We start from the raw sequence: 16,512 nt of genomic DNA, 5'->3' as shown, positions 1-16,512 counted from the left end.
CTTTAATAAAGTACGATGGAAACGATTTGTTTTACTTTTGTAAGAGTTATGCGAGGTGTAAAGAATTACAAGTTGGTTTATGATAGACGAAATCCATCTTGTGTGAAGGGAACAGGCTTTCGAGAGATCATTAATATTCATGCCAGCTGGATGAGGTATCTGTGTCGTACTTTTTCCCCTTGCACTCGACGCGTTATTTTTCCATAAAGGGATTACGCGAACGAATACTATTTACAGGTTTCTCGATTGCCGTCACACGGCAGAAAAGAGAAGGAGAGCAACGTGATTTCCAACTCTCGCGTTTGATGAACGAGACATTCTGAATTTTGGATTTAACAGCGATTTTTATGCAGATTGGACCGAATTACTATGATAATGCGGTATTATAATTCCCATTTACATAATGTATTAACAATGCTTATAATAACCAGCTTGTTGTTTGCATCGTTCCCCTTTCGATGATGTTTCTTCTGATTTTATCGTCTCTAACGACTTCTAATTAACGTTTATTAGAAAGTTAATCTCGCGGATCGTGCTTTGACAATTTGTTTAATAACATGTTTCTCTACTTATTTTTATACCCTAAGCTTACCGACTGCTGCAAAACATCCGATTATTCCAACTCAAATTTCAAAATTCCTTCTCCAGCGTTTAATCACAGTACGTCGTATTTTCCGTAAATTTCAAGAAACATCCACTCGAAACAGTTCTAATTTAATTTACAAACTCGTCTTTAATATTCTACCGAATATTCCGACCAAAAATATTTTGCCAATCTTCTCGAAGGAACAAAAAAATTATGGTCCCAGACGCTCGAGTCGTTGTTCTCCAATTATTCTCAGATCATTGTTCGCGATTCAACGACGCGATACCTCTACGATAGACTGGTCTGACTCGAGCAATTAGAAACCGCATTCGCCACGCGGAACAACGCTGTCGCGGAACACTCAGGCTTATTCGTGCTGTACATACCCGAAATATGGCGCAACTTGGTCAAGATTCTGCGAAGATCGCAGGCTTGTTGGTTGTCGGCTATGGACAAAGGGAAATCCGCAAACTGAGGCCGGGGAATTTCATATCGTTGCCCCTTTGTTCACCGTAACAACCACCGTTTGACTCACCCCTGCCAGAAACTTCCGGAGATCACAAACTTGGACGTGTAATTGTTTTAATGGTCCGATTCGTGACGTGTATCTTGATTGGAAGGAAACTATGAGACGAGTAGATTGGTCGAAACTACGCCAAAGTACGTCTTTATAGAAGCTTCAATTTTCCAAGTTCGCCAAGTTCCGAGAATCGAATACGGCCATAGATGTCAGCCACTTGTCTACCATGCGATGCTCGCGAACTTTGTTCCAAGAAGAGCAAAAGAAACCGTAAGAAAATTCGGTATTCCCGTTGATTTATCGAAGAAAGCGATTTACGTTTGATCGCGTAACGTACGTTTCCAACGCTATTCCGCGAGATTATTTAACAAAAGATATTCGTGATGCCTTCGAACAATTTCAAACATCTTGACAGACACGAAGCAAGATGTAAATATAACTCGACGCAATACCAAGACATCATTTTTACTCGCCGCAGAGTTTTATCTCGACCCTTCAACCCTAACTGGAAGAAGAATACAAAAGAAAGGAGGAACTTAATCAGAATCTCTGAAAGAAGTATCCCTATCCATCGCCGTTAATCCCGCACGATCATTCCCCAAACAGCATTCCCTAAGCAGTATCCTTTCCCTGGGAGCATCCCCTGTATATAGCCCGAGAAACTACCCTCGATTACCACCAAAGTCTACCCGGTAGGAACTATTTTCCAGTTTTTTCGCCCCGCAAACTGCTTGATTTTGGGCTTACAAGCGGCTCGTTTATTTACAACGCGTCGCAGAGATACCCGGCGATACCTTCCCTTTTTTTCCCAGGGAAGCATTATTTAGCGGCGGCCACTTATATTCGCGGTTGCAACGAGTCAGCCATTATAATTCTCCGGAGGTAAATAACCGCGGAGCTTACCCTCGTATCGCTCGTTTTCATAAATCGAGCCACGGAATCTTTGTACAAAAGGAACGGCGAACGTAGCGAGCACAGGCTAGAAAGCAGCCAAGAGGAGGAGCCAGGGAACAGGGAGGAGGCTTGATAATGAAGCCACGAAGATACACGGAGGTATCGTGAAATAAATCCACAGCAACGAATGAATGATAAAGCACTCGAGGTGGGAGAGGCGATCCTCGAAGAACAGTAGTACAGTGTTATCGAAGTGAGAACGCGGCGACTAAGCAGAAATGTAATGCTCCGCGCTAGTCTCTTGACCCTGCCATACAAGAGCGCTTAACGAACTGTAAATCATCCTCGAGAGCTTTGATGAAATGCTCCATTTGTAAGGCAACCCCGTCTTCAAAGAAGGACGAACTTCTTCGGGACTATGTTTGCAGACTGTGGTGTTCGGGAACGGCTTTCGAAGAACTACAAGTTCGGGAGACTGTGAAGAAATATCTAGAGCTGCTTATCGTGATTCTGAGAAAAATTTTCATTGTTAATTGTTAAATCTACGCTTCGACGATCGAATAAATGAAACTGACGTCGTAAATTTTAAAAGATAGAAAAGTCGACGACCGATCTCGAGTGGTTGGATAGACACAATCGTATCGAACTCTGCGAATAGAAATTCTTCGCTGAAATTTGAGAATTTCAGGAAGAGCAGGAAAAGAATCTTCTACTCGGAAACCGGTATAATCAACTTTCCTCGGCGTACCACAAACACTTACCCTTTCACAACCGAAGCAGAAGTTCCCTCTAGCGTAATTTTCTTTCCGACGAGGCTTCCTGACCGCTCGAATTCTGAAACATAAAAAAAGCGAGAGAACCAATTAGCCACGGTGAATACCAGTTTCGTTCGTGATTTTATCGAAATTATTGCCTCTCTCCGTCTACCACGAACTAAGTTTCTCCCTGTTCGTACCGATGGCTGTATTAAAAATTCAAAGATACCGTCGGGACGGTATCGGTTAGGACGACCGAGAGAAGGAAAGAGAGAATTGAAAGAGAAATCGAACTTCTAACTCGGTTGCGGCGTCGACGAAAAACTACCCCTGACCTTCGAGCATCTCCAGAGACGATCGTTCCGTTCCTCTTTCATCTCGAAGGATTCTTTGCCTTTCCCTCTCGACAAGAAGTTTCATTCGTCTGCAGCGCTTTCAGCCGCCTTCCCTTCGTAACTGGCAAAGAAATGTATTATATCGACTACCCCCCTCCGGAAATAGCGTGAGAAGTACGAACCCTTCCGCAAGAGTTGCTCTTCTGTTAGGTCTGTTTCGCGTTGGAGTACACGCGTACACGCGCTTGTGAGAGATGTTAGAAAAGCAACGAGAAGCTATGGTTTTTTATTTAATCTTTCAAAGTTCAAACGAACTCCGTCAATCACGTAAAGAGAGTTGCGAAACTTGTTTTTCGTGCTTCGATTTGATCTAGTGGTTCATAGATTTCTAAACCTCCATCTTTTCAAATATTCAAACATTCGATATTCGTTTCAAACTCTCAAACATTCCAATATGTTTCACTTCTTAATTCATAAAAAAGAGGAGCAATTTCAAAGTTAAAATTAAAGTTCAAATTTCGTAATTCTGAAATTTAGAAGATTGCCAAATTCCAAACGTGAAATGAAAATGTCTGTCTGAGAAATCTTTGCGTAAATCCCATCGCATCAATTACGTACACTACCGAACGTGACTGGTTATGTCAGACGGAGAATTCGATTTTAATTGGAATTCTATGCCAGAGAATATTTTTCGAGATGGAGGAACGAGAGAAAATATAGTTCTGGATAAAACGGATAAAAAAAGACGAAGAATCATAAAGGCGGGGGCTTCGAAATAAGGAGAGTAGACGATTATCGACAGCTGTCGACGATATCTAGATTCTAAAAGACTCGAGTAGAAATCATCGATCATATATTACGGTGGTAGATACCAGAGGTTCATAAAGTGACCCAGTTTTGCGCAATTGTGTTTCTTTTCTTCTCGGTACGGAATAATAAAATTTTACAACACTGCAAAGTCACATTTGAAGAATATTGTATTGGAAGTCACGAAGAACCATTCCTTCGAATTCCAGAGCAATAAGCAGTGTCTCTTTATTCTTTGCGATGCGTAAGTCTTAACTTAAAGTAAGGAGAAAATTTCGTTCATTTACATTTTACGCGTCATACATAACAATAAAAAGAACTTTATACAGTAGCTCGCTGAAATCCTTAATTTCACTTTCAATTCAGATTTACGTGTCTATTTTTGTATTCCGATTTCGTTAACTTAATAAACAGATCCTATCGTATAAGTTCAAATTTCCAGAAATTATTATACAATGAAAACCATAAATATCTACTGCAATAAATCGTTTAAAATACACTGAACGATATTTGGCGATTTATTCGCAGATTCTTTTACACCAAACAAATATAAATAATACCTATTTGATTCGAAGATGACAAGTATTCATGTTGCAAACCGTCCTGACAAATTTCATCGGATGAAATATGTTTCGAAGAGTATGTCACTGTTGATCGCGATTGAACTGTACAGTTTGTAATTCTACGCGATAAATCTTGCTTCCCATGGTAGACAAATTTTAACAAACACAAATAATCGACTATCCTTTCGCATTAGCGCAAAACATTTCCGTGACAATATAGAATTTTCATTGCCTGTTCGTACAAACGATTGCACGATTTCACTGTAACGATAAATAAAAAAATAATTTCCTGGAAAATTTCGATACGTCGTTGTTCGTTCGAAATTAAAAAATAAACGACATTTTGCGACAGTTAACTTGATATACTCCTTACGCAGCTTAACAGTCTCGCTCGTCAAACGTTCAAATTTCAGAATTTTTAAATCAGAGTTTCGAAATTCGATTTATCTACTTTAGCCATCTTCTAGGAATATTTTTTACGTGTATTTCACTAAATGGATTTCTGAAACTCGATAGAATATCCCGGACTAACGTTCCACCCAAACTGAACGATTCTGACAAATGAAATCTCGGTGCGATTCAATTACGACAACATCTGAGACTTATCAAAATCCAGCAAGTAGGAAGTGGTTCGCTAACGTAGAACGATCCGATAAAAATTAATTAGCCACCATGACCTTACTCGGCGAGGATAATCGCGCGTGTTGCACCTTTTTATCGTTCTTATGCACACGATAGGAAACGAGAAACCGTAGCCCCGACGTCGCCGTTGGAACGACGTTCCTTCCACGTTCCATTGTTGCCAATCAAGCAACTTCTTCTAGTCGACAATAATTGAAACGAGCCACACCGACGTCCAATAACGAATTTCAAAACGTGCACGATCGCGTGGTAATGACTACGGGAAAATGGATCTGTCGCGATTGCAATTAACGTTACGTTACGATTAATATCGAGTCAACGAAGCATCCGCGCGTTTTCCACGAAATCGCGTTTAATCGAACCGAACTGGTGAAATATAGACGGTCTCTCTCGTCGATTCCAAGATTCTCGACCATTCTCGTGAAAACTCGTCCGTTCATTTACGATGGTAGATCAACGCTCTCAGAAAAAGCATCCAAATAACAAATACCGTGCACGACACGCGCAATTTTCATCGCGACACACGAAAATACGTGAACGTATTCTTCGCCCTTATTCCAAGAAATAACCGGAACCATCTTTCTAAGGCATCTTATCCGAAAAACGCACCTAGAAAAGAAACAGGAGAGAAGACACCTCGACTTACGATTACCCAAATCGTCTCTAAACCGTCGTCTTCGAAATGAAGTCAACGTTTCCATCTCGAGCGGAGACGGTTCTCTGGGAAATTTTTCACAGCTCGCTCACGTCTTCCACTAGGTTACTTGGCGGATAGTTCGGTTACGTGAGCTTTTGTGCGCGGCCGCGAATCTCACGGACCCGTCTACAGACACCCTCTATTACGTTTCACCGGGAAATTTCCCTTACAACATCGTACTTCGTTCGCCACGTCGCGTGTAACCGTGCCACTTTTCCTCCGCGTTTTGCCTGAAATTCACCTACCCGCACGCACACCCTTCGTAATTCGCCCGCGAAACTTTCTTGCGTTTCTACAGGCTACATGTAAATAAGCTGACTAGGGCGTGTGCGCGCGGAACACTCCGTGTATAGACGATTATTAAAACAGCCATTATACGCGTGCGTGACATTGTAGTCCGCGTGGAAACGAGAACGCAGATGGAAGACCGTAGCAAACTCGAACGACGCTCTTTCGTTTAATATACATAGCATTCCGACTTTAATACGCTACAAGCGAAAATAAGAAAATAAGTTTCGTGCAAAGTTAGCATCCTACGCTTTGTACTACACCGCGTTGATAATCAGAGCCGCGTTTGCCACTAGGCACAAAGTAGGCACGTGCCTAAGGTCCGCCGAAGAAAGAGACTCGGACAAAGGTATTGGCAAACGCTGTATGAAATAATCAAATCCACTGGCTTTGATTTCGAACTTTAACTAAAGGAATAAATACCAATAATAACGATACTTATCGCGAAACCTTTGTAAAATACAAGACGGATCCGCTCCATCATTCGCGGTAAGCGTCTTAAAAAAGAATTACGTTGACGTTGAAACAGCAGTAAACAAAGTATCCATAAATGAAATTGAAAAGCCAATTGTTCGAGTAGAAATGGCTACGTTATTTCATAAGCTGGATGAATTCAAATTTGCTGCAGTAATATATTTGGGGAATGCTTTTAAATAGAATAAATGCTGCTAGCAGATCGTTGCAATCATCCACAGGTTTAATATCTACGATGGTATCGCTATATGGTAGCAACTTTATTAAAAATATCCGTAACAATTTCAAGGAGATTGAAAATCAAGCTGAAAATATCATTCCAATTAAATATAAAAAGAGCGCCGACTAACAAAACAAATATTTATCGATGACGAGAACGTACACTTAGGAGGCGAAGCTTTTACAGCGAACATATGTTACATGGTTTTTAATAAAATAGTTACTCATTTATGCAGAAGAGGTGCCACGTAAAGGTACAAACAATAAATTTAAATTTATATACTTGCATATATATTAAAAACTTGTATCGAGTGAATTTATATCAAAGACGTAAGTATTGATGAATTCAAAGTGGAGTCCTGGCTTCTGACAGATTGAATTTTACAATCGAAAAGAAAATGTTTCGCGTTAAATTCCGACTACCGTCCGATATAACATCAACCCCTCAATACCATCGCATCATGTAGCCATCTCATAACGCTTCGTTGAATTAAAAAACGAACCAAAAATATACAACGTTGGAAGGAATTCGCGTTCGCGAACAATTCGATGAATCGATAAGTCGAGGCTAACCAGGCGACTATGAAAAGATTTTATTCGCGAGCCTCGGCCTTTCAACTAGATGGACTTCGTTGGGCGAATTTATCGAGCAGGCCGTTCTTTTATGATGCATGAGATTTCCTCCATCTATGGATAATGGAATGGGAAATAAAGTGCGAACAATTCCGTCACTCCCTGTTCGCTTCGAGTCGCGACGTTCTCGCGCGAGCAAGTATGCACGCGCGCCAGCTCGCACGCTCACGCAATCGTACATTGTTTGTGTGGCAAGTGCAGACGCGGGAAAATGCAAATCGGCGCATGAAACTGCGGGACAATCGGTTTAAAATTATACGATATAGGAAGCTGTAGCGCAGTTGAATCGTTTTAGGAGAGAACGCGTGTCAGGCGTGATATTTTCCCTTGTTTTCTTTTTAGGAAAATGGAACGTGAAAGCTGGATGACGGAGCACGTGAAACTTTTGAAAGATTTTGGACGATCGTAAAACGATAGCGTGATATAAAATAAAATGGCGTTTTGGCAGAGGGAAGATATACCTGCGTTTTGTATCACCTCGATTGATATTTTTGGAAAAATAATACTTAAAAATTGAACCATTGAAGTTTTGGACAAATCGGTGCTATATCGTGCAGTGTAAGATAAAATGAAAGTTTGCCTCGTCTTCGTTGATTTTTGGCGTTAATTTTTCGAATGATTGAACTCCGATCCGACTCAATTTCAATTCAATTAGATCGCAATGTTATTCTATTCTCTTCGTCTGTAGTTAATTGGTGAAATTAATATCGCGATACCAATATCCTACTGGTTACATATTGCTCGATTGCAAAATAATAAATACTCGAAGTAGTCAACAAAATGTAATTTCTCGCAATTAAGATGATACGTGGTTGGATGATATTGTGCGCAGACGCAATATAAAACCGCAGTTTCTCCAAAAGGTGAGCAAAAAGATCACGTATTAATCACTTCCAAGTGATTTTCTTCCCATAATAATCTTACGAAAGTAGTCAATTAAAAGTAATTAATTAAAAAGTGGGAGTTACTGCTTCCTTTATCGATTGTAATTAATTTCAAACCGTAAATGTGCACGCGATCCTAGTAAATGTGCACATCGGAATCCTTAATTTTCTCGGAGCCTGACAAGCCGCCTGCGCCGCTACGAAATCAATTAAGTGGTAATCTACCGGCACATCAAATAAATTTAATCACTGTCGGGCGTCGACAGAATCCCGGAATTTCATTCGTCAGTGTCGCAAAGTCAACTTTGCCACGGTTACGACGAAATATCGTCATAAACGAGCATCGATAACGAGCACAATTAATTAGCGCGATTTTTCGTCTCTTACAGTCATCGAGTAAACTCGAAACCTACATCAATCTGTTGCAAATACGAGGCTGTATACCATTTTTTTCTTTCTCTCTTCTTTTTTTTTTTTTTTTTTTTTATTAATTTCTCATCGCGATATAAAAGTTTCTGATTCAAAGATGAGCCGGTTAAAGGGAAAGAATTTCCATCGATTAATGACTCAATTAGGATGACCAGGTACAGGCGAAACGATTCGTTACTGGTTAAATTACACAGGTGTCCGATCGGTAGTGGCAAGTTAGAGATAAGAAAATCGCGTGAAGAGGCAAATTGGAGGATCAGCCAGGCGAACATAATACGCGCAATTCGCATAATGCACACGTATCGGTAATAAGAAGTGGTCTTGGCAATTAGTGTCGAATAATTAAAGGGTCGTTAATCCCTTTACGGGCGGCTACACTAAAATACCTCGAGCCAGGGAGAGGTAGAAGAGGAAAGCAAGTCCAGAAATCTTGGAAGGCTGGTCGAGGCTTGGCTCGAAATTGTAGAAACTATCGATCGTTTCGGGAGCTACGTCTTAATTCTTGCCAGCGTTTCTACGCGGAATGCAATAATCGTACGTTAAACGTGACACGGCTCGCCATATAATTAATGTCATGTGAGAGGCGAGTGTCGCGTTACAATGCATTCGCAATGTCGTTGAAGCACCGTAATTACCGTGAGTTTGTCTTGCCTCCCCTGACAACAAGCCCTGACAAAGAAATATAGCAAAAACGTTATACTTTTTCGAGAGAATGGGGGAGGCAGAGGGTTTGCAGCGTGGTTTGTTTCGAGTTCTGGGACTTGTTTTTTCACTGCGACAAATGGCCGTGGAAAGAGAGGTAGCTAAGTGAGATACATAACAGTAATAACATTTGCTAATATTGGTTAAGTGAAATATATCGCGTAGTAATGATATTTGGTTGCATTATACTTATATCATATAACGTGCATATTTTTCTAAATTGAGCAATAGCTACGGTAAACGTGTACCTTTGGGAATTAATAATTTTATAGAGTTTCTACATTTATACTACATGTTGTGCCATTGTGAAGCTGTTACTTCTCTTTCTTAAATTTTCCTGTCTAGCCATACTGTTCGTTATTTCATAATATTCCCATTGCTCGTAATATTTCGAAATAATCGAACCTATGAAATAAAAAAAGACAAAGATTTCAGAGACAACGAAGACTAACCTGCAGTCGGGTCTCTCTGGTACTTACCACGCGGTACAATTCCTTGGATCGATATTAAAAGCCGCGTGGCGCTAAATATCACGAGACAAAGGCATGCAAATGTTCGCGAGGATAACAAGTGCGGGAGGAACGTGGGGGACTGAGTTCGATGCGCGAGAAAGCGCGAACGCAACCGGTGCTTTTATTTTCGTAAATTATTTTAACCGTGTGTGTGCAGCATGCGCGAGCCTACGTTTTACAAACAGCAAAAAGTGAACGAGAACAAAAGAAGCACAGAGGAAGAAGAGGACCGAGGAAAAAAAAGGGACTCGTGCACTCGTTACCGCTGGACGAACATATGAAAAATGCATGACGCCGGAAGGATCGTTATGCTAATTCGTTCGACGCCGCGGCAGTTTCGTGTACAAACTTGCTAGCCACGTCTACACACACGCGTGCAACACCATCGATCGTAATTAAACCTGTCCATCAGATTTCCATCGGGCGGCTGCTCGATTTCCACTTTCATCGTGTGTCACTTCACCGCTGTCACGGTGTCAGAAAAGGGGTTTCGCTAAGTTAGCTCCAAGGGTAGCTTCTAATAATAACGATATTCGATGTATGCCGAGGGTAGAACTCAACGGTGAAATGGGGAGTTTTGTTGAAATTGTTTTCATTAATATCTCTGGGTTGATGTTTCTTAGAATTTTGTGAATTCTGATGCGTGTCGGTGATGTGATAGCGAGTGACGGTTTCAATTAACCAGTAGAAATATAACGAGGGAAAATACTTTTTGAGCTATAACGATCTTTACGTTATTATCTAAAGTTCTGAAAAATGTTCAATAATATTGTTCAAAAAATTGAACATCGATGTAATAGCCGAAGGTTAACTTAACCTGAACGTTTCCTTCCAGAAAGGTAATAAACTTGACCAGGATTTTTCAATCCTACTTTCCTAAAGACTAGAACAGATGATAATGAATCGGTATAAGAGTAAATTGAGCGTACCGCGTGCATTTTTAATTACATTCCTCGATGATGAATCTTGATGAATGTATAAATTACTGGAATGCATGAGCGCGCAAGCATGCTTTAAGATGCTTTAACACTATATGATTCTGTAATCACTATTAAAGCACTCCTTTTATTTTTATATCTTAATTATGCTTCTAGCTGCGGATATTTAATATTCTTCTGTGAAACGAAAGATCTCCACTTTGTTACCACATTCGTTATACAAAAACATTTAACAGTAGTACTTGGTTTGCGTGGCTAATGACGTTTGATCTTTCTACCAAATTCTCTGTGATTGACGCCGTAACTATTATATATTTACGGTATATTTGATGAAGTACGTATATAGATAATCGAACATCATTCCGGTTCGACTAGATTCGCGATTTTCTTACACGTATCTACTCAAAGATATATTTCAATCAGAAAACACGTCGCGTTCCGACATTCCACCAGAAATACGAATAGCACTTTGTTTGTATCCACTCATACGCGAAGCACAAAACCGAGCTACTTATACCGTGATTCGACAAATCTGCCCTCAGTATCTGTAATCCACAGTGCGTTTAATATTCATACATTCAAACGAAGATACCTAGCCATCATTACCCGACGATTACTATATCTCTGGAAATTTCACCGGCGTTAAAATTCGACCGAATGCGTTCTGATTCAACCGAAATATTAACAACGTTGATAGGGAACATTTTACAACTACGGTTCAATTAAAGATAAAGCGCTAATTGATGAAATTTGTCTAACCAACATACGCGCATGGTCTATGTATAGAGCTCACTAAAATTATCAAAAGTTTAAATATTCAATATCAAGCGAGGAACATACGAGAAATTAAGAATGCAATTATTTTTAAACTATAGATCTTTCGACCTATTTATTCGATATATCGTAACACGTTATTCTATTTTAGACCTCTAATGAATAAACTAATTGTTTCAAGCATCGCAGATAATCTATACGATGTTCCAATGCGGATTAAACATTTAAAGAGCCGAATATAAATTTGCCGAACTACGGTATACAGGATGTTGCGATTCAGAAACGTTATATAAACTGCAATAAAACCGTGCAACTAATCCACGCAGATCTAATGTACTTTCCTTTTACCATATTGTCCTTTTGCGCGTTCGAACAATAGTAAGATTGGAAAATGAAAATTCGACCGCAGCAGAATTAACAAGTAGCTTAACCATGGGCAAGCGATGTTCTTGCGATTGTGGAACTCTATCCATCCCGATGCATACGGAAATTGGGTCGAAGCGGAAGCCAAACGTCGACCACGGCGCGGAGGTCAACGAGAGAAAGTTAGTAGAATCGGTGTGTGCTTTGGTCGAGTCGGTAGAATGGATACGGTTGCCGGGAAAATCTGCGAAAATCAGGTAAACGGAGACGAATAATAACCGTTGAACCATCGAATCCAGCGGAACTGTTCTCCAGAATAATAAACGAGCCGAAATTTTCGAGGGAATCATCCAGAATCCGTCCGACGAACGTACATAACTTCTAGTTTTAGTAAGGCGATTTTCTAGCAGCTCCCTCAACACGAACCCAGCCCCGAACGATCCTCGCATCTCCGATAATTGTACGAACTGTGTTAAGCGGCAGATGGTAAGTCGGATTATCGGGGAAAACTTTATGCATCCCTACGCACGGGGAAGAAATATTCATACGTTCGTGACGAGGGTTTCGCCGGAAGAAGGTGAAGATCGTAACGTTAATCCGACGACGCGGCCGTGAGATCCTTTGTTAGTGTTTATCGAGATTATGAGGAGCCCAGTGATTTTGCGTTGGAAAATGAATGTAAAGCGGTATAAATAAACTATTTTGTTGCTCGTTACTACCGTAGAAAGTTCGTTGAATAACGTCATGTTAGCTTCGAATAAAATGATAATATTATGCAAGAGAGTAAAATGAAAAAAAAGTGTTTCGGAAGTTTCGCCAGTCCACCGAGAAAGGTTACGTACGAGATGATAGAAAATGAAAGAAATAAATGGCAGATAGCCTAGAATATGACTGGAATGTAAAATAAATAAGAAACGACCAAGAAATGTCTTAAACAACGAATAAAATAACACGGATGAACGCCAATAGACGAAATTATTCGAATATAATTTTTCTAGTTTCTGATATGCGAAGGGATCCAGCACTGCGGATGACAGGAATGAAAGGGCAAAGTTTGCGGGTCTGAAGCAATATAGAAAATCAGGATGGATTATCCGACAAGAAGACGACGCTGCTTTTCCGTGTGCTCAGCAAAGAAACGCGGGAAATATGCGGGGGATGCGAAAAGTTGTGGTACGATAGGAAGGAGGAGAGGAGAAAGCTGGTCGGCTCTTGTAAGCACGAAGAAGAATCGATGTTCGCCAACAAAGTGGTAATGCCGGGCCATCTGCTATTCGCCGGATATCAGCAGCCAACCAGTCGAGCAGAAGGAAATCGCAAAAGGAAAGTGGAAGAACAAATTCTAATGAATTTTTACGTTCCCTATTCGTCGTTTACTTAACGCTCCTAGAAAAGACAGGTTTGAAATTTTAATAGAAGCGAAAAGATTTCTAATAGATTTATGTAAAATAGGATATGTTACAAAACTAATATTTAATCTAATATTCGGAATACTTTAATTATTTCTAAGACATACGTAGTACCTTTCAAGTTTCTTACAACCAGTGTTACAGATTATATCGATAAAAATATGGTATTTGTAAATCTTAATAAGAAGTTACAATTGTTTATAAAAGCTGTGATATCGTGACGATTTTAGATATTGTTTCCGAAAGTCGAAAAACGAAATATTATCGGATAAGGAAACTCCGATGCTGTTGTTCCATTCTAAACGCGGTAGGATCAACGATTTTACAGTTAACAGGCTATGCTGTAACGTTAACAACATTTGATCTCGTCACGGATAATTCCCTCGTTATCGGTGTATCAAGCATTGTGCGTTTCGCTCTCTTCCTCCCACTCATCGCGGGGATCGCTCTGTTACTAGAAATTCGAATATTAATGTGGACAAACGGGCAGCAGATTCGCGCTGAGCGTGAATCCAACTCCCCTTCTAATTCCAAAGCTTAATCCAATCTGCATGCAATTGTCAACGAGGCCGCACTACCGTCGAGCTGCTTGATTTTAATTAAACCCAATGCAGATTAAATCTAGGCAGTAAACACGCCACCGGCTCGGAGACAGATTAGAAACTCACCCTGCTCGCATAAATTAATAACGATCGGTGTCGATGCCTGTTCAACTTGAACTGTATCGAGCGATTAACCCATCAAAAGGGTAACAAAGGATCCCATACCGTTGAATTTACTTGAAATCTTTGTTTGCTGGTGGTGATTTGATTAAAAATCCTCATTGGTCATTTAAGTCAAATTTTATGGAAATATCGTGGATGACAGGTAATAAATCTAAATGACGAATAATTTCACGAGACGAAAGTACGCATAATATGCAGAGATATATAAAATATCCAAAATACGGCACGATGTAATATTTAATAGACAAAACGATTCTCTGCCTAAGTTTTATTTTATTAATCACATTCGTAAAGATATAAGTTTGTGTAAATGTCCGCGATTCAACGACGATTATATGGTATATAATTACAATGGAATAACCGACTGTACGAAAATGCAAATTACAATCCAAGCGTTTTATCCCCCGCGCAGAGGAATACTACAAATAACTGGAACAACGAAACAACCGCTCGACCAAGTAAACTGAAAGCGCTGTCCTGAAAAATAATCCACAAAATAATCCACGAAAACTACTCTTGGTAAGGAATGCTGCTTTTAACAAATGCGGTGATACCTTCGATTCGTTATGGGTCGCCGAATCCTACGATAATCGAGTAAAGCTGAACGATCCGCCGAGCGTAGCACGAATACCGTACATTTGCATCAATTGTTCCAACAGTAAGGGCAACCGCGAGGCAAACGCAAACTTCAAGTATAAGCCGTATAGTTGGCGAAGTTTGAAGTTCCCCCCAGGGAGGTAAACTAATTAAGAAGGATTCGAGATAATTAATTCGTATGCCGGACGTTTGTTTCTGCTTCAAGAATACCGCTAATATTACGCGCGGCGATCAGACGCCCTTCGCGGATTAAGCAGCCGTCTACCAGGCGACACGACGAGAGTTCCAACGAGAATATTTCGACCGTACGGTATCCGGTTCCGGTCTCCAAATGAAACTTGCAACGATTAAACCACCTCCGAAGAGTAACTTAAAACTGGACACGTTCCAGTCCACGGACTGTAGCTGCGGAAGTAAACTGGTGAATCGTCTTCGGCGAAACGTGACCCCATTATAGTCAACGACGAAGTCGTCAACGATGCATTAAACGACCCAGGTAAGATCCCTGGATTCGAAGACGTAAATAGAACAGTGAGATGGTTAGAGGATTCTGATTCTAGCGATTGTGGCATGAAACGTCGGTACATAGTGTTATAACCGTAATTATGCGTTAGGTGATTGAGAAGTGGTCTTAGGGTAGTAGGATAGGTAGTGACTATTTCCATTCTCACTGTGAATGTAGTAACCGATGGGGAGATATATCGTTGCTCGAAGAAATCTCGAGTATAATAATTTTGATACAATTTTGCGAATAAACTACAAACAATTTTGGCAAGAACGTCACGAATGATCGCAAAATTGTCGAGCTAAAATTATATAATTTAAGGAAACAGCTAAGTAACTGTTTCCGTTTCTATCATGACGGACAATGAAAATTGTTGGAAAATTAATTTTCAAGCGTTGCATGTCGATTGTAACGAGAGTTTACGATGTACGAAGCAACAACAAGTTTGTAGATCTTTTCAAAGAAGATAATAATATAGCGGAGGGAGAGCACGAGTTTAAAAGCACGAGTTTGAAAGCACGAGTACTATGTAGTTTGTGTTGTGATATCACCTATAATGTGCTTTTTAAACTACATCAAGGGAAACAAAGATTACATCTATATCGCCATTTGAAAATATGAGGTTATCTGACTTATTGTTACTTTCTGCGAAAGAGCACAAAGATTAATTCCGTAATAGTGTTCAGGTTGAAAACAACTTATTAATATTCCTTACAGCTTGGAAACTTACCGTTCCTGTAAATACTTTTGGCTTAAAAATATTAACAAGCAGTAAGCTGCGCTTAATTACTAGTTTATATGCTTGACATTCTCCATTATCAGAAAATAATTTATTTTTTCAAAAATTTCTTTCAATTATAACTTTAAACTTATAAAACACTTCCCATCGTAAACTTTAATTAATTTTTCAATTTATACGTAGCCTGTCGTTCCACTATGCCTCTAGAAATTGCTTCTAAATGTTTTTAAAGAAACTCTTTTCCATAATATACGACGGAAAATGCATATTACAAAATTTAAGTTGCATAATAAATATTCCTTTGAAAGTTGTTAATTAATATTCGAGTCGACTGCATATCGCCAGCCGGTCTTACAACTTTTTTATCCTATTTCTTACACTTTCCTCGACGTGTTGCCTTAAATTTGTTACCGTATAAACACGCACTTTTTTAATTTGCATTCGTAACACGCACTGATATCATCGATTATGAATATGTATCCCCTGGATAAGCAGAACGGTTCTGTTCATTTTAATTAATGA

The 16,512-nt window shown here is 39.8% G+C and overlaps 1 protein-coding gene across 5 annotated transcripts in view; it reads right to left on the bottom strand.

Moving 5' to 3' along the window:
* The window catches only part of Pgant9 (polypeptide N-acetylgalactosaminyltransferase 9), a 293,850-nt gene that overhangs the window by 213,429 nt on the left and 63,909 nt on the right, over window positions 1-16,512 (bottom strand). For all 5 annotated transcript variants that reach the window (XM_076622866.1, XM_076622863.1, XM_076622864.1 and 2 more), the window contains one exon: window positions 2,762-2,834. The gene's annotated coding sequence lies outside the window, so the exon portion shown is untranslated. The remainder of the gene's footprint in view (window positions 1-2,761; window positions 2,835-16,512) is intronic.

Source organism: Bombus vancouverensis, chromosome 11, assembly GCF_051014615.1.
Source record: "Bombus vancouverensis nearcticus chromosome 11, iyBomVanc1_principal, whole genome shotgun sequence".
NCBI classification, from domain to species: Eukaryota; Metazoa; Arthropoda; class Insecta; order Hymenoptera; family Apidae; genus Bombus; species Bombus vancouverensis.
Note: the sequence above shows the minus strand (reverse complement) of the source record. Positions and strands in the feature narration are given on the sequence as shown.